The sequence below is a fragment of the Equus quagga genome, chromosome 12 (assembly GCF_021613505.1).
Source record: "Equus quagga isolate Etosha38 chromosome 12, UCLA_HA_Equagga_1.0, whole genome shotgun sequence".
NCBI lineage: Eukaryota > Metazoa > Chordata > Mammalia > Perissodactyla > Equidae > Equus > Equus quagga.
The window spans coordinates 72,789,170-72,809,270 of NC_060278.1; the positions used below are offsets into that span (position 1 = coordinate 72,789,170).

General features: G+C 36.1%; 1 protein-coding gene across 1 annotated transcript in view; it reads left to right on the forward strand.

The window, feature by feature from the left end:
* The window catches only part of SEL1L2 (SEL1L2 adaptor subunit of ERAD E3 ligase), a 118,860-nt gene that overhangs the window by 66,641 nt on the left and 32,118 nt on the right, over nt 1–20,101 (forward strand). The gene's annotated exons all lie outside the window — the stretch shown is intronic.

The window sequence follows — 20,101 nt, forward strand, 5'->3', positions numbered from 1 at the left end:
CTGGCTGCTTTCACTTAATGCTATGGCAAAAGCACGTTTTCATGTTGCTAGTCTTTTTAATGAAAACGTTTCTTTCTGATTACAAAAGAAATTCATTCTCTTTACAAAAAAAAAAAAAAGAAAACCTTGAGAATTCAGAAAGAATGAAGAAGAAAGTGAAAAGCTTTCCTCCCTGAGATCATTTTTATTACCCTCCAGTAAAGTGCAGAAGTCAGGCTTCAGAGTCAGAAAGACTTAAGGTAGAATCCAGTCAGCCACTAGCTTATTGGATAGCTACTTAACAAAACTCTTTCCCCTTCTTCTGCTTGAGAATTTGACCTTTGGTTCACTCTCTAGTTCTGTTTTTCTAGTAATTCGATAGGAGTAAAATGTTAACCATGTTTCCAGGTAGCGTTGCTTATGATTGAAATGACCTCTGACTGGCAAACTTCCTTTGGACTGGGAGAAGCTATAATGAACTGTAAATATCTGATGGTGGTAGTGATTCTTATGGAAACCCTGGACACTATACATACGGAGTTGTTATATGGAGAATGTTACGTTAGGGTGGCTCCTGCACCCACCCAGTGTAACTCTCATCTCCCTGAGTCTGATCCATTGTCTGGGGAACCAAAGATGATGGCTGCTGGGAGACCGTGTGAACTGCTGCAAGGACTCCCAGGGAAAGGAAGGTCTGATGCTGCCCTGCTTGGAAACTAGGGTTCCTGTGCCATGTCCACCTGAATAGACTGGTGGCAAATGTAGCCTATGGGAGTCCTCTGGGTCTGTATGATAAGTTGGACCAGAAGACCCATGAGGGATGGGGAAAGCTCTCTAATTTTCATCTGTAGAGTTAGGATAATGATAAAACACTGAGTACAGTGTCTGTCTGATTCACTGTTGTATCTCTAACATTTAGCACAGTGCCTTGGACAAGAAACACAAGTTGAATGCTGAATCAATTAGTGATACATGAATTGAGAGAGTTATTGTGAGGATTAAAATAATGCGTGAAGGCACTTAATTCCATACTTGAAAATTTATAATCATTCATTGTAAAGAAAGGATATAAATATTATTATTACTCTCACTATTATTATTCTAGAATTTTTCCTATAAATTTCTTTTTATGAAAATGAGATCATACTTTAATTGCTGTTTCCTAATCTGCTCTTTATTTACTTAACAATATATCATAGACATCTTTCCATGTAAATATATACAGATGAACATCACCATTTCAAATATCCGTATAATTTTAATTAATTCAAATTGTTGAATACAATTTTACTCCAGGGAATTTTTTGCAATTAAATATAAAATAATTATATTTACAAAGCAGTAAACAGATTATAAATGTTATAACAGAGTTGTTAAGCCTTCATTCCCTGTATTTGGTTAATCAAAATGATAAAGTTCTAAGACAGACCAAATGTTACCATCATGTCCACCACTAAAAACGATATCACTTAATTCCTTTCCAAGCTAGTGAACATGAACTTTATCTCTCAGTGGGTAAGTTAATTGATTAAGTCAACAATTGTTTCTTGGACACTTACTATGTGCCAAACATAATCTGGTTGATGGGAAGAAATAGATTAATAGGTCAAAGTCCTTATGGGTTAATCTGAAATATAAAAAAATAACTTCAGAACAATTTAGATTGACTACAGTTAAGACATGTGCTTTAGGTACAGAAAAGGGTCTGACTGGTTCTGCTTGGGGAAGGTAAGGAAAGCTTCAAGGAAGAAGTGACATTTGTACCCAGTCTAGAATATTGGATATGGGCAATATAAAAGATTTATTTGTTTGTATTTAAATAAAGTATTTGATAGAAGGACAAAATACTACTCCCAGAAAAGAAATTCCAAATCAACACAAACGGTACACAAAACACATGGATTTTAGAGCTGAAGTCAGCGTTTCACTCCACATACTCTAGTTAGTGTGATTCTATTGCATGGCCACAGACCACTCTCCAGTCCTGGTTAACTGACTGTCAATTGCTCACCATTAGTTTTAAGGAGAATCAGGAAGGAAAATGTAATTGGCTTCGTGCTAACCCAATGCCAGGGAAAGCAAATGTAAATATATGACCATTGGCCATGTGTTATCATAGCCATCTTTGTGGAGAAGAGCAGGCATTGTTGGGAGAGTGTTCTAAGAAATGTACAGTTGCAGGCTTCAGGGTGGCATGGTGTGGTAGAGCAGGAGTTCTGGAATCAGAAAGTTGATAGTATGTGAATCCAGATTCTACAGCCTAATGAGCTTCCATCTTTTGTTCATTCTTTCAGTATCTCTGAAGAAGTTACCTCTCTAAACCTCAGGTTTCCCAAACCTGAAAAGGGGATTGATAATAAGGTCCACACTATTTCACAAGAAAACCAAATAACATCTGTAAGATCCCTTAGCTAGTGTTGAAGAACACTAACGAATAATGCTGTGTGACAATCTTAGTCCCAATGGCTTTGTCTTTTGAGTCAGTCACTCCTGACTTTACATCTTAGCTCCAACACTGGCATTTGTGACCTGCCCTCTCTGAGTCTCAATTTCTTCATCTGTAAAATCTGTAAAATACCTGTCTAGTATATGTGTGTGTTTGGTCTCAGGAGGACAAGAAGACAGAATGTGGGTGAGGACAAACTTATCACCCAAAAGACTGACATTGACCTGATATGCAAAATTCAGCCACGTTGTTTGTTGAAATGCTAGTTGGGAAAAAAGTCTCTGCCCCAAGCTCCTCTTACGCCCTTCCTGAAATTCTGGACACTTTTATTCTTCACTCAGACTCCTTCTAGTCCCCTGAACTCCTCATGATCTAGCAACCAAAGTGTTAAAATCTGGGTGAGCAGGGAGCCTACAGGACTCTGCTTCAGAGCTACAGCTGTATTCTATTCTGACAAATGCTGAACTTCACTCTGAAATTTTGACTATCATCCCTGACACCACTATAGGAAATCTATTTCTAATAGCAAGTCCTCTTGCAGTTGGCTTATCTGCTTGTACAAAAAACAACTAAAGAAGTTTTGTGCTACAAACAATGCTCAGTGTGACTGCTGGTTGCTAGAACCAGGCTAGCCACATGCCATAGTGATCACAGCTCTCTAATAGGCATAGCCAGGTCACCACCTTTCTTCTCAGGCTGTTTGAGCCAGCCTGCTACAGGAACCCTGCCTGAACTGGTAGGAAATGTTGCTGGGATCTGTGGGGATAATGTAGCAACAGTAACGTGGCTAAAGAAGCTGGAAATACAGTTTACTGAGAATGAGAGGGCTAGAGATAGAGAGTAAGAGAGAATGAAGAGGATGAAGACACCCATATCTGGGGAAAAAAGGGAAGAACAATCAGAAACACTGAAGTGTAACAGATGGGAGAAGCCTGGAGTGCCAGAGGTCTAGTAGAGACCTGAATTAACAAAGAAAACAAAAAAGATATGAATCCATATTATATGAATCCGGCATCGAGTGGGTGGAGGAAGAAACGCAGTTTCAGGCTATTTATAAAAGGAAGCCGGATGGAGGAAAAGGGGCATTAATTATTGCTTTTCATGTACCTTGAATGGCTCATCTTGCAAAAATCCAAATAAATTAAAGAAAATGCCAATAAGGGTAACAAAAGCAGTTAAAGTTATGAACAGAGTCCATTGAATTGATTTTCAAAGAATCGCTACCTTCCAAATAAGAACTATTAATTAATAGAGTAGTCTTCATGAAAATAGTGGAAATTAAGGATATAGCAAACAAAAAAGTGTCATATAAGTCCTATAAGATACTGTACTACGCCAGCTATACCATACCAGGAGGTAGACACGTTATGTACTTTGTATTTCTCCGATTCTCATTTAGGAAGCAAAAATTCAGAATTAGAAAGATCACTCTTTTCTTGATATCAGTGAACTGTTTTAACCAGAAATTTGTCTAATTTGCCAAACAAGAAGGTAGAGTTAAACCTCATTTGCTTTAAGAATCAAGATAAAGATCATCCACGTTCTATCACCTTAAAACTTAATTATAGTAATCTCTAAGTGGTGGTTATTTGTAGCTATTTCCTTTCTTAAAATACTTTCTTGGGGTTTCTTTTCCTGTAAATTTTCTATTCATGGTAGATATCAGAAAAAAATTATTTAACTTAGATGTATGTACTTCCTTGTTTATACAGTTCAAAATAGTTTTACTGTGAGTTATAGGAAAATCCATTCTATTATGTAAAAATAACTATAATTGATACATAAAGGAGAAGGATATGAGTTACCGCATGTTTTAACATGCTTTGTGATTTAGAGTAATTTTGTCTCAATGGAAAGATTCCACATATTCTTCATTTATTTCAGATGTGAATTATAGAAGTGTTTCACAGAGGCACTGTAGTTATTAGCACTGTGCTACTACTGAAAAAAATCATTTTTAGTATCAACCAAATAATCACTTTGATAATTCTAGAATTACTCGGGTGGAGCATTTCTTCTCAATATTAATGTTCTTTTTGTATTAAGGGTGCAGACAAGACCTGAGTTGTTCATTAGCTTTGATCCACATTTTTGTTTGGCATGCAATCTGAGTTGAAAGTAATGATCTCAGATGCTTTCAAGCTTTGCACAATAATTAAAAGAAAACTGATTAATCTTTTTTCTCTTTTAATAATAATTTCTTGAATAAAAAGTAAAAGGAGGAATATTTAATTTTAATTTGTTTTTATGGAACCTGAATAATTTGCTTTGAAATATAATAAAATATCCTCTACACTTAACTCTTTCCATTCAAATCCCAGCTACCTTAACAGTTCCTTGAAAACCACGGTACAACGATTCCATTCAGAATCAAGTCTTAGATACAATCGAATTTGCAGAGCTTGACCTTTAAAAACCACTGAAAGTGTCATTGATGTCATCACTATTATGTAGCTTCTCTTTTGACAAGCAGCATTATTTTTTCTGGATTAAGATTTAATCATTATATAATCCATTTCATTTCATCTCAGCCTTATCTCAGAAAAAGACCAAGTACCAAAAACCGATTATTGTAAAGTTAAGTGACAATGCCCAGGTGTAAAGGAATAAGGTAGCACTGACTATAATCAGCACATTTACTATGCAGCAGCTCGTAACATCTTTTGTCTTCCTCTAGTGCCTGCCATGCTTTCAGCAGTGTGAAAAAATAAAACGAAGGTTGAGCCTTCCAGAGAATTAATTCAAAATCATCCATTGTTATTTTTCTGCTAAAGAGAGAGGAAGCGTGCTCTTTGGGTTGCTTATTTGAAGCTGGTAAAATCATGGTTTTAGTCTTTACCTTCTAGAATGAGCATTATACAGAGGAAAGCTCCCCTCCTCTGTCACAGGATGAAAATTTAACTCCCACGCAATCCACTTCCCAACTTCACGAACCTCACAAATTTCTCCAGGAGGAACAGGGCAAAAGGGGAGTAAGCTCTGCACAAAAGGTGGAAGCATCTTAAAATACAAACCCAACTGAATAGAACAGTATCTTCATTTTCTCATATTAAGGTCAGTGTATTTGTTCACTGTCAAAGTTTCCACATAAATAAACAAGATTCTAAATTGAGCAGAATCAAAAATTGCCAAGAGCAGCAAGAAAAATAAAAATCTAATATTGACTAAAGATATCCTTAAAATGAGCCAATTTAGCCATTTTAAATATAAACTACAAGGGTTAGAGGAGTGCAAGGATTACAGACGTCTTCCATTTGTAAAAACAGCATTTGTGGTCAATTTACTAAAAAGGAAAGCTTTGAGACTGAAGAAGAATAAGCAGAATCATAGATTTTTTTCAGTTTATCAATTAAGTAAATTATACAAATTATGCTCATAACCCACATGTTAGAGCTATCATGCTTTTGAGAACTGAACTCTGCAGTCAATTCTCTAGTTTAAGAAGTAACACAGCTCTTTTTCCTTGAAAGTGTAATAAAAAAGTTAAGAACTAATTCCTTTTCAGCTTTGATTGAATTATCACACCTCGATGTATCTTGATTTTAGGGAGATATTTGACAAAGTTGCAAGAAATTCTCATGAACTAGATGAAAAAATAATAATGTGGGCTTTGATAACAGTAGATAAAGAATATAGACTAATGGATTGATGCCAAGGTGAAAGCGAGTGTCTGCCAATCTGCTCGTAACTCTGTGCTCTTCAAATACTTCATCAACTATTAAGCTGAATGGCTAAGACCAGATTGTTTTTAACGTGAAGCAGGGAGGAAAAGGCGTGTTATCAATGATATACATAAAAGTGTAGAATGAACCTCTAAAAAAGGGGTCAGGAAGGATAAAGCCCCAAATGAGTAGACTTGAAAATATTAGAAACACCTCAATAGACTGTTACAATTATGTTCTGACAAAAAATAGCGTTATGACTCTATTGAGAAGAGGAGGAAGGAGAAAAAGTGAGAAAGTCATGGAGATGACCTAAATCATCATCTATCATACAGCAAATCTGCAGATAGTGTGTGAAATATATAAATTAAGTAACAAGTAGAAGCAACTTGTCAGGAGTCATGATGGTGGTAATTATCAAAAGGAAACAGCTACAATAATTAAAAATGTTTGTCTATGAAGAGAACAGAGAGTGGCCTGGAAAGGAGCAGGGTATTGATGTTTATATTATAAGCCCTCCAAAGCATTAGAATTTTAATTTTTTATACATATGCATCTATTAGTTTGATAAAAAATACATAAAAAGTTACATTTTGATATTAACTCTCCTCCCAAAAAGGAATTATATTTAAAGTAAAAACAGAAAGTCCTCTCCCACTATAAAGGAACCAGCATCTTTGGAAAATGTCAAATTCTGGGTGTGGAACAAGAAATGTACAAGATAATCTTGAGGCATCTTATCATACCTGATAGTAAGGAAGCTGTCAGAAAATACTAGGATTATGACCAAAGGACTGATCCAACTCAAATAAGCTCTTACTGACTGATGATGGAACAACTGAGCACCAAAATGAATGATGATCACAATAAACTGAAATACCTCAAAAATAATTAAATGCATCAGTTCATAATGATATTTAGAAACAGCACTCATTAATCACCTTGGGGGATGTTAGAGAACCAATTCTCATAATTTTGAGAACTGATAAAGGGAAAGACTCAAGATTTATCTTGACTCTTCTATGCAAACTATATCTCAGAGTATAGCAGATGAAGGAAAGTTTTTCTTTATAAAATTATTCTGGCTAATACATGAAGAAGGAATGATAGAATTAGAACGACATCTTTTTGCCACCCCTAAAGAATCAATGGACCAAGGCAATGGTCATCAGTGGCACCTAATATCATAAAGCAGAGACAAGAAATTATGCACCTCCTGATGGAAATACATCGCACTTCCTATGAGCTTGTCTTGCCAAACAAATTACACTTTCGTTTGATCAAGCTTCTAAGTCTAACCACCAATTTACAGAAAATACAGTGTAATAATCAGCAAAATCCAGACTAAGTGTAACCCTGCAAGATAAATGACCTGTTTTTTCCAACAACAAAAATACAAGGAGAAAAGAGATGGATAAGAAACTTATAGATCAAAAAAGACTTAAGAGACATGCCACCCAATTGCATTTAATTGACCATATTTGGATCCCAGTTCAAATAAACTAAAAAATAATAATAATAAATGTAAAAAGTAAAAAGAAAATTTATAAGCCAATTGCACAGGTATAGATACTGACTGATGATATTAACAAATTACTGTTAGTGTTTTTAGGTGGATAATGGTATTATGGTTATGTTTTCTAAAGGCCTTTTTATTTTAGAGGTACAGATTGAATTATTTACAGATGAAATATATATTGTCTAAGATTTGCTTCAAAATAAACTGGATGGCTGGTGAAAATGGGTATGGATATAAAGAGGCAAGATTGGCCAAGTTGATAACAGATAATGAAATTGGGTGATGGATACCAAGGCGTTTGTTATACTACTCTATTTACTTTTATACGTTTGAAATACTCTATAATAAAAAAAAATTAGATGGAATAGGGGTTAGACCTACAGATTAATAACTAAGAAGAAGTGGGATGTCCCTACACTATTCTGGCTTTTGTCAAACATTGTGACAATTTCTTTTCTAAAAATGGCCACAACAGTATCTCTAGTCTCACTTGCTATGTCAGCACTTTAACCAACATTATCAAAAAGTGGAGTCTATTTCCCCTCCCCTTGTACTAGGTGGTTCCCTTGACTACTTCACACAATAGAATCGGTGGAAGTAATGCTACATCACTTCCAAAGTTAAGTCTTAAAAAGGACACAGCTCTACCTAGCTCTGTCTCTCAGGATGCTCACTCTTGGAACCCAGCCACCATGCTATGAGGAAGCCCATACAGCAGGAGAGGCCACATGTAGGTGTTGTGGCCATTAGCCTCAGCTAAGATCTCAACCAACAGCTAGCATCAACTGCCAGACATGTGAACGAACAAACCTTCAGATGATTTCAGCCTCCAGCCTTTGAGTCTTCCAACTTGGGCCCCCATCTAGTGGATCAGAGGCAAGCCATCCCCACTCTATTCTGTCCAAATTCCTCACCCACAGAACCCTTAGCATAATAAATGGTTGGCTTATGTCATTAAGTTTTGGGGTTATTCATTACCCAGCTATAGTAACTGGAATAAGAATCCTTATATTCAGAATTAAAAGGGAAGAAAGCACTTTTCTCAGAAGCACCCGAAGCAAAGTGAAGCAAACATCTGTTTGCAGTGAGTTCAAATCTCTTGGGCCAATCCAACTCCACCCTGGGTACTGAGAGAACTTATAAACGATGTCACCACCAACTTGTCAGTGATTTAGAGTGACTTTTAAAAAGAGCAGGCAAGGAGCCACAAGGCCTGGAGGCTGTCAAATTCTGAAAATCACACAAAGTGCTAATGAGTTGAATGGATAAGATTCCCACCATATTTTCAAAAAGTTTATGAATATCCCATAAAATAAAGAAGTACTATTTGTCAAGGAACAGGGGTTCACTAAGAACAATTTGTATTAAGCAAGCTCTATTTTACAGGGTCGCTAGACTAAGACATCTGAAAAATGTGGTAGAGATGATAATCCTATATTTTATCTATATAACACCATCAACCAAAAGTTACGTGCTCTTTAAGTGTAAGTTATATAATTGTATTATTAAAATGCTATCAATTAAAGCATAAGCCAATACTTTCTTATTACTTAGAATTTTTATTTTGTTGTTATTAGAAGTGCTGTTTTAGACATAGATTTTTATCATATGTCAGTCTTTGGTTACGTAAAAAGGTAAATATAAGTTAAGTAAATTCAGGTGTTCCTAAAATTCTTCTCATTCAGAGTCCAACTGAATCAGTTTTCAACTTAGGACCCTTAGTTGATATCTGTCTTTGTCCAACATGGCATCATTCTCTATGCCATTAAGAACGTCAGTGGGGCCACATTTCTTAAGGGAATGCTCTGCAATTACCTCCAAGATTTTCTTCCAAACTATTGACGCATTCTGCAACTACTGACTCCGACACTTTCCTATTTGACTAAATTCTTACTTTTATTTTTTCCTTAATTGAACCGCATATTGCTTGAAGTTCAGTTTAAAGTCAGCGACAAGATTCTGACAATGTTTGATGTTGAACACCTTAGTCATAATGCTTCGAGATGCATAAATTGGACACAACAGCCTCTCACTGTTCATTAGTTTTTCATCTATTCCTAGGGATTTAGCAATTTCTCCTGCCTTCAGTTCTATGGCTTTACTTGTGACAGCCAATCCTTTCCCACATAATTTAGTAACAAAAATTAACACAGTCTCATATACTTTGGGATATATTCCCTTTTTTAGAAACTTGTAACCACTTTGTTTTGACAAGGCCATGACAGATATATGGCATCCATAAATGTAGACCAGATTCAGAAAGCACGCAAGATGGTGAAAATCACCTAAAATATATCACACAAGAAAGGCAGAATCAGGAATCTTTGTAAAAGGGAACAGGTGAAGTACCAGATAGCTGACCTCAAGTGTCTGAAAGGCAGAGAGCGTTGCAAGAAGGAATTAATTTGCTGAGCACCAACCGACTATACAGTTTAAAGTTACTAAGTACTAAGGCAGCAACTACTCTACAGAGATTAATTTAGGTTCCCTGTGTATCTATTAACTTAATGAACTTCCCATCAGCAGAGAGGTGCACTTGTATTGGTCAGGATTCTCTGAGTTTCAAGTATAGAAAATACAATCTGGGGCCAGCCCAGTGGCGCAGCGGTTAAGTGCACACATTCCACTTTGGCGGCCCAAGGTTTGCTGGTTTGGATCCCGGGTGTGGACATGGCACTGCTTGGCAAGCCATGCTGTGGTAGGCATCTCACACATAAAGTAGAGGAAGATGGGCACAGGTGTTAGCTCAGGGCCAGTCTTCCTCAGCAAAAAAAGAGGAGGATTGGCAGCAGATGTTAGCTCAGGGCTAATCTTCCTCAAAAAAAAAAAAAAGAAAAGAAAATACAATCTAACTGGGTTAAGCAAAAGTGGAATGTAGCTATGAAGTCCAAGTTACAGCTGCCTTTAGATAATCTGGATCCAGAGGCTAGAATGAAGACATTAGGACATACTTTCTTGGTCTCTTCCCTTTGTTTTTGTCTATGATGACTTTATTTTGAGCAGGCTGACCCCATGCAGAGGCAAAGATGGCCACCAACAACCCTAGGTATACTTAGCCCTTATATCTGGAAGTCTCTGTGAAAGAAGCCGGATTCTTTCCCAATGATTTCAGCAAAAGCACTGGGTTAGATCACAAGCCCACCCTGAATCAATCACTGCAGCCAGCAGGAGAATAATCTGATTAGTTGCACCTGTGTCATGTGACCTCCTAGATTCAGAAAGGGGTGAGGAGTTCTATTGGACCAAATGAACTACGATTGGAAGAAAGGTGGCTTCACAAAGAGAATCCATGCGGGCAAAAATGACTACATCTGCATGCCAAATTAAGATTTAATTATTGAGGCCTGTGCAGGTCTCAACCTGTCTGTGGTTTGGGGTTGCTACCTGCCTCATAAAGCAAAGTAGAGGATTTGTCTTCTGAGAAGACAACGTCGTCTTCTCTGAAAAATCCTCCTACGTAGTTGGCTTTGGCATCTTCCAGGAATAGGAGGGTAGGGATTGAAGCCTCATAGGTCTGGGTTTTCAGCTGAGGTAGAGAGAGGATGGCGGTTACAACCAGAAAGTCCAGAGTCGGGTGTAGTTACCTCCAGAACTCGTCACTGTCAACACAACCTGGGCTTCATGACAGTCATAGAAGTGGATTCATTAATATAAAATAATACAGTTTCAAAAAAAAAAGATTTAATATGGAAAAGTATCCTAAACAAAATTGAAAAATAAAAGATTTGAAAAAATATTTTCAAAAGATGATCATACAAAGAAAAATTTAAATTTATTGTAACAAATAGAAATGATACTACATCCTTTGACTAGAAGCAATAAAACTAAAAATTAATGACAAAAAGATAGCTTAAAATTTAGCTCCTTATAGAATTTTGAGTCTCTTAATTTTTAGCAAATAGCAAAGATAAAATAGAAACTGAAATTGCATTATTGAAAACTCAATGACAGGGGTTGGCTCCATGGCTGAGTGGTTAAAGTTCCATTCTCTCCACTTCTGCAGCCTGAGTTCGCAGGTTCAGATCCTGGGTGCAGGCCTACTCCACTCATTGGCCACGCTGTGGAGGCATCCCACATACAAAATAGAGAAAGACTGGCACAGATGTTAGCTCAGGGCTAATCTTCCACAAGCGAAAAAAGAGGAAGATTGGCAACAGATGTTAGCTAAGGGTGAATCTTCCTCACTGCCCCCCCCCCAAAAAAGACAACTCAATGGCAATAATGACATTATATATCAAAAGTTATAGAATATGGCTAAAGCCAGATGCAGGGGAAAATATACAGCCGTAAATATTTTGATAAACAAGAAACTTAAGCATATATCTCAAAAAGCTAAAAGAAGAAGGAGCAAAATAAAAGTAGAAAAGGAGTATTTTAATAAGCTTTTCAGATAATTGTACATATTCTTTTTTGGTTGTACACCAAAACTCAACAAGTGATAACTTCTTAAATGTTAGTTGCAATGTGGAATCTGAAATCAATCAATGAACTTTTCCTACTCTTGTTACATTAAAATTGATTGACCTATCTTGAATTTTGAATAGAACTTTTTACCCATACATAACTTTATAACATCATGCATAAGTTGTTTAGAAAATATTGATTCACTGACTTATGCAAAGCTTCCAAATTTGACACATTTCATTATACGATATCAAAAAATCACATTTGTCAATATCATTGATCTCATCAAAAGTTTTTAAGTATTAGAATGTTAAGCTCATGGTTGTACATATAAGTTTTCCAAAATTCTAATTTTTGCTTAAAAGCTTGAATTTATCATTGGCAACAAATACTTTCATTTTCCTTGAGGTGACAGGCTTGCTTCCTTAATTTTCAAGAAAATGTCTGCCAATACAAATGAACATAGTCCGTCCTTTGATTCTTCAAGTAAAGACGGTATCCCGTGAAAAAAGTGGCTAGTTCAGCCTGCAACTGAAACAGTGCATTTCATTGAAACAGCCAACTTATTTCACTATACAGAAGTGCTTTATGACTACTTTCCATCTTTTCACATAGAATATTAAAAAGACATGTATTCAAGGGTTGGGACAATAAACACAATGCTTTTACTGCTTCATCAAGGACATTCTTAAGAGAAACTTGCATTTTTATTTTTACTGTGATGTGTGGCATGAAGAATACAGTAACAGTAGAAATGGCAATTTGGTGCGCTTCCCAGATTCATGCTAACATGATAGCAGTTTTACCTACTGTTGCTTTGCACCATCAATGCAAACGTCAACATGATGAAAAGTGCAAATCATATCTTGGCATTGTTATGAAAATAGTCTTGATCTTGAAGACCTGATGAAAGGTCTTAGTGTTCCAAGTTATCCACAGACTAGACTTTGAAAACTGCAGAGTTAGGATATAGGTTTAGCTGGATATGACTGAAACTCAAAATAATAGCAACAAACAAAACAGAATTGTAGTTTTCCCTACTGTTAAATTTGAGTGGGGAAGGTGGCTCTTCACAGTGAAGTCATCAGGGATTCAGACTCCTTCTATTTTGTGGCTTTGCCATCTTTAGGATGTTGCCCTTGTCTGCATTGTCCAAGTTGGCTTACTATCGTGTCAGCATTCCAGCCAGTAGGAAGGGAAAGAGTGGAAAGAGAAAGCACACCTTTAAGAGCATGACCTGCAAGTTGCTCACATCACTGTCACTCATGGCTACTGGTCATAACCTAATCACACGGCCACATCTGACTGCTAAGGAGGCTGTGGAACATATTAAGTTAAACCATGACATTGCTGACATTTGACCTACCACATCATCAATTTCCCGTGGTTCAATCTTACAGTCTATTTTGGTTACCACATCCAGGGCTACAAATCAAGGGATCTGTTATTCTGGAAGAAGAAAAATCCTGCAATACAACCAGCAATCCCTGCCACAGTCTTTCTCAGTAAAAGGAATTTACTTAAGTTCATTTTTTAAGAGTTTACTCTTTGTGTTGTACATTTTATGGGCTTGGACAAGTATATAATGGCATATATCCACCATAATAGAATCATATAGAGTAGTTTCACTGCCCTAAAAATCCTCTGTACTCCACCTATTCATTCTTCCCTTCCCCCAGCCCCTGGAAGCCACTGATCATTTTACTGTTTGCAGTTATCTTTTTCAGAAAGTCATATAGTTGGAATCACTCAGTATGTAGCCTTTTCAGATTGGTTTCTTTCACTTAGTGATATCCATTTACGTTTCCTCCGCATCTTTTCATGGCTTGATAGCTCATTTCTCTTTAGTGCTAAATAATATTACATTGTCTAGATATAACACAGTTTATTTACCTGTAATTCAGCTACTAAAGGACGTCTTGGTTGCTTCCAAGTTCTGGCAATTATGAATAAAGCTGCTATATACATCCATATCCCAATTTTTGTGTGGACCCAAGTTTTTATCTCATTTGGGTAAATACCGAGGAGTGCAATTGTTGCATCATATGGTAAGAGTATGTTTCGTTTTGTAAGAAATTGCCAAATTGTGTTCCAAAGTGACTATACCATCTTGCATTCTCATTAGCAATGAATGAGAGTTCCTGTTGCTCCACATCCTAACCGGAATCTGGTATTGTAAGTGTCCTGGATTTTGTCCATTTAATTTCATTTTGGATATAGTAAGATATTTTTGTCCACTTCTCCCTCCAATGTCTCCCTCTAATGATTTGTCAAGTTTGAAATGCTGATCTTGACACCTAATGTGCAAGTAAGCATTCTTTTATCCTAATACACAGCAGCAGCTTAGTAAACACATAATCTGAGAAGGCAATATGAAGACATATTCAGCTTCACTGATGTAAAATATAAAACAGATGGCATATGTAGATTCAAAAAAAGTCACTCTGAGGATTTATTATTGATATTTGTCTTGTTCTTTAAGGAAAACTTGTTCTTTAAGGACAAATTTTAGTTATCATAAAAACTTTAAAACTTCTGTATAATAAAATAGCATAACCAGTGATGAAAGGCAAGCAGTAGACTAGGAGGAAATATTCACCAAATATATAACAGACAAATGACTAATATATAAAGTTTATAAAAGTCTCCTACACATCAATAAGAAAGATACATATACCTAGTAGTAATGGACAAAGGACATGAATATGCAAATGACAGAGGAAATTAAATGGTCAGTAAATAAGAAAAGATGTTCAACCTTACTAGTTATTCAGGAAATCCTAATTAAAACAAGATATTTTTATCCATTAGACTGGCAAAACTAAAAAATTAGAGATTGACGATATCCAGTGTTGGTGAGAGTATGGGGGAATAGGTACTTCACATGCTTTGGGTTGAGAGCATCAATTTGTAAAAACACCTTGGTAGGCAATTTGGCACTATCTGTCAAAATTTTCAGTGCATACGCCTTTTGTCTTAGCAATTCCATTTCCAGTTATTTGTTCTAAAAAATATATACATGTGGATGTATAAGAATTTCATTGTTTTTAGTAAAAGCTGAAAATTTTAAATGCCCTAAATGTCTAACAATAGACAATGACTATGACTAATGTCTAACAAAGGCAATGACTATGCCATGAAATTACGGCATGTCCACCTGTAAGTACTGGCAGGGGAAAACCTCCAAGATATATCAAGTGAAAAAAAAGCATTTATTTTATGAAATTTTCGTGACACTTCGAAGATAGACACTAAAATTGATCAATAATGGTTAAGGTGTAAGAATAGGAAATAAATTTATGAGAAGGAAGACTAATAATATGTGGAGACTTGCTCCACCAGATATCAAAACATACCTTAAGCTACAGGGATCAACATAATTCAGCTTTGGCCCAGCAATTTTCAAATAGAACTAGACTCTTGCCACTTAAAGTATGGTCATGGACCAGCAGTATACACATCCCTCCGGGAGCTTGTTAGAGATACAGAATCCCGGGATTGACTCCAGACCTACTGAATCCAAATCTGCATTTTCACAAGATCCCAGGGTTATTCATGTTGCACGGCAAGGTTTGAGAAGCACTGACCTCAGCCTGCAGTTCACCAGAATCACTGTGAAAATTTTGAAACTCTAGAATCTCTGGCCCCATTCTGAAACTGAATGCATCAGATTTTCCCAAGGCAGGGTCCCAGTTTGTTTCCTAAAAGCTCCTCAGGAGAGTCCATCGAACAGCCAGGATTAAAAACCAAGGAGCTAGAAAGTCTAGACTTATGTCCACGAATATAAGAAAACTTAGTAGATTATAACAGAGGAAGCCCAAATTAGTAGGGAGTGGGATTTAAGAAAAAACTACATATATGTATGGGAATGCTTAGAAAGTGGTCTGGAAAGACAAACTGTTATCAGGCATGGGGATTTGGCAGTGAAAGGAGACTCACTTTTTTTATTGTGATAAAAAAACGCATAAAATTTACCATCTTCAGCATTTTTAGTGTATAGTACAGTAGTGTTAACTACTTGTGCATTGTTCTACAACAGATCTCTGGAACTTTTTTCGTCTTGCAAATCTGAAACCCTATGCCTATTAAACAAGTCCTTCCTGCCCCTCTCCCCAGCCCTTTCCAACCTTCATCCTACTTTGCTTCTAAGAGTATGATTATGTTAGAGACATCATATAAATGGATTCATGCAGTATTTGTCTTTTTGTGACTGGCTTATTTCACTTGGTATAATGTCCTAATGGTTCATCCACATTGTAGCATGGATCAGAATTTTCTTCCTTTTAAGACTGAATACTATTTCATTGTGTGTATATACCACATTTTGTTTATTCATTCATCCACTGATGGACACTTAGGTTGCTTACAACTTCTAGCTGTTGTGAATAATGCTGCTATGAACATGGGTATACAAATATCTCTTCAAGATCCTGCTTTCAAATCTTTTGGGTATATACCCAGAAGTGCAATTAATAGATTATACAGTAATTCTATTTAATTTTTTAAATGACCATCATGTTGTTTTCCACAGTGGCTGCACCATTTTACATTCCCACCAAGAGTGCATAGGGTTCCACTTTCTCCCTGTCCTCACCAACACTTGTTATATTCTGGTTTTGGTTTTTTGTAGTAGCCATCCTAATGGGTGTGAAGTGGTATATCATTGTAGTTTTGATTTGTATTTCTTTAATAGTTAGTGATGTGAGCACCTCTTCACCTGATTGTTGGCTATTTGTATATATTCTTTGGAGAAATGTTTATTCAAGTCCTTTGCCCGTTTTTCAATTGGGTTATTTGTTTTTCTGTTGTTGAGTTGTAGGAGCTCTTTATATATTCTAGATATTAACTTTTTATCATATAAATGATTTGAAAATATTTTCTCCCACTTTGTGGGTTGCCTTTTCACTTTGTTTATAGTATTAATTACTGCAAAACAGAGGTTTTTAATTTTGATGTAGTCTTATTTTTTTATTTTTATTTTTGTTGCCTGTACTTTTAGTATCATATCCAATAAATCATTACCAAATCCAATATCAGAAAGATTTTCCTCTGTTTTCTTCAATGTGTTTTTTCATTTCAGGCCTTATGTTTGGTCCTTAATTCATTCTGAGTTAATTTTTGTATATGGTGTAAGGTAAGAGTTCAATTTCATTCTTTTTCATGTGGATATCCAGTTTTCCCAACACCATTTGTTGACGAGACTATCATTTCCCCATTGTGTAGCCTTGGCACCTTTGTTGAAAATCATTTGACCATATATGTGAAGTTTTATTTCTGGGCTTTCTACTCTGTTTCATCGTTCTACATGTCTATCTTTATGCCTATGTGTGTTCTTCTATTTAAAGTCAGTCTCTTGTAGACAGCATATATTTGGATTTTATTTTTTTATCCATTCAGCCACTCTATGTCTTTTGATTGGGGAAATTTAATCCTTTTACATTTAGATTAATCACTGATAGGGAAAGACTATTGCCATCTTGTTAATTGTTTTTGTCTTGTAGTTATTTTGTCCCTCTTTTACTCTCTTGATGACTTCCTTTGTTTTTCATTTATATTTTTTTGTGGTGGTGTGCTTTGATTTCCTTTTCATTTTCTTTTGAGCATCTTTTATAGGTATTTTCCTTGTAGTTACTATGGAGATTACATAAAACATAGTTATAACAATCTATTTTAAACTGATAGAAACTTAACTTCAATCACATACACTCTGCCCTCTCCCTAATTTATGTTATCAATGACAAATTACATCTTTCTATATTTTGTATCCATTAACATAGTTTTTAAGTTATAGTTATCCTTTATGCTTTTGTCTTTTAAATTCTACAACAGAATTAAAAGTGGCTATGCACCATTATAGAATTACAGGATTCTGTATTAATCTATCTATATATATATACAAATTTGTCTATATTTAAGTATTTGTCTTTATATTTTTGTATGCTTTGTGTTCCTATCTAGCATTCTTTTGTTTCAGTTTGAAGGATTCCCCTTAGCAATTCTTACAAGGCAGATCTAGTGGTAATGAACTCCTTTAACTTTGTTTATCTGGGAAGATCTTTATTTTGCCTTCATTTCTGAAAGTCAGTTTTTCCAGATACAGTGTTCTTGATTGCCAGCTTTTTTCTTTCATCATTTTGAACACATCATCCCACTCCCTTCTGGCCTGTTATGTTTCTGCTGAGATACCTGCTCGTAATCTTTTGAGAGCTTCCTTGGATGTGATGAGTCTCCTTTCTCTCGCTGCTTTCAAGATTCCCTCTTTGTCTTTGACTTTTGCTGGCTTGATTCTAATGTGTCTTGTTGTGGGCCTCTTTGGGTTCATCCTAGTTGAGTTTTTTGAGCTTCTTGAACTGGATGCCCTTTCCTTCCTCAGATTTGGGAAGTTTTCAGCCTTTATTTCTTAAAATAATCTCTCTGTTCCTTTTTCTCTCACTCTTCTTTCTCCGTGACTCCCATAATATGTACATAGGTCCATTTGTTGGTATCCCATAAGTCCCTTAGACTTTCTTCACTTTTCTTTATTCTTTTTTCTTTTTGTTTCTCTGACTAGATAATTTCAAATGCCCTATGTTCAGGTTCACTGATTCTTTCTTCTGCTTGACCAACTCTGATGTTGAACCCCTCTGGTGAATTTTTCAGTTCTGTTATTGTATTCTTCAGCTCCATAATTTCAGTAAGGTTCTTTTTTGTAGTTTCTATCTCTTTGTTGACATTCTTATTTTGTTCATGCATTGTTTTCCTGGTTTCATTTAGTTGTTTACATGTGTTCTCTTGTAGCACTTTGAGCTTAAGATGATTATTTTGAATTCTTTATCTGGTAATTTGTAGATCTCCTTTTCTTTAGGGTCTTTTTCTTTTTTTGGGATTTATTTATCCCTTTCATTGGGCTGTATTTCCCTGTTTCATTGTGTGCCTTGTTATTTTTTGCTGTGATATATGCATTTGGAAAAACAATCGCCTCTCCTAATCTTTACAGATTTGATACAGGGCGAGACCTTTGCCATTCAGCATGGCTCAAGATTCTGGGGGCCTCTCAAATCTTTTCTGGGGATATATCTTCTCTATGTTTGTAATTTCCTAATTAGAGAGGTTTGCCAGTTTCTTTTTCAAGAGCTTGTAATGTCTTCCTCCCTCTGGTGTCTGTTCATGATACAGCAGGTCTTCTGGTGTTGGAACAAGCCACTAAGTTCTCTTCTGTTCTTAGTGGCCCCCAGCATCTAAAGCATGCCAGTTGTGTCAGCGCTCTAAGTCCAAGAAGATAGAAACCAGTCTTTTGAGCAGCCCCCCAAAAAGCTGAAACACTGGACTCGCATTTCACTCTTTTTCTTTCCCAGGGAGAAGCCACCAGCTGGGTGCTTTCTCCTATTATACCAAATTGTGCTGGCTTCCCTCTGCGGTATCTGCAAATTCTCTGGTGCTACAATAAGTGGTTCAGCAATCTTTTGTTCTTAGCAGACCCCCAAGAATCCAAAGTATGCTGGTTCCCCACCAGGGCTCTGAGTCAGGCAGTACAGAAACCAGTCCCTCAGGGGGTCCTCCCAAAAGCTGTAACATTGGACCTAAGTTCCACTCTCCTCTTTCCCTCCCAAAGGAGAAGCCCTGAGTGGGACTTTTTCTTCTGATCACATTGACCTGTGCTGGCTTCGGGAGGGGCAACTGCAGATTAAATAAAATGGCTTTTCTTACCTATTCAGTGGGCTGTACTTTGCTTTGAATTTGCCTGGGTTACTACAATTTCTTAACTGATTTCTGTAGTTCTCATAAAGGATTTTTGGAGTGTTTATTGTTGCTAAGTTGGTGTCTCTGTGGGGGAACAAGAACTCAGGCTTCCTAGTCCATCACCTTGCTCTGTAGTCAGATTTTCACTTTTTATTTAATATAGTTCTTACTGTTTTAACTTTTTATATCTGTCACATTTATTTTTAAAATATGAAGAAAAATATCCAAATTCAAATTCAAAACTATTGAAGGAAAATTTTTTTCATTGCCAAGAAAGGGAAGCACATAAAGAACATTGGTTTATAATGTTTTATTATTATAATTTATACTAAAGCTCAGTAAGTATAAGCCAATTTTCACATGTACTATGCA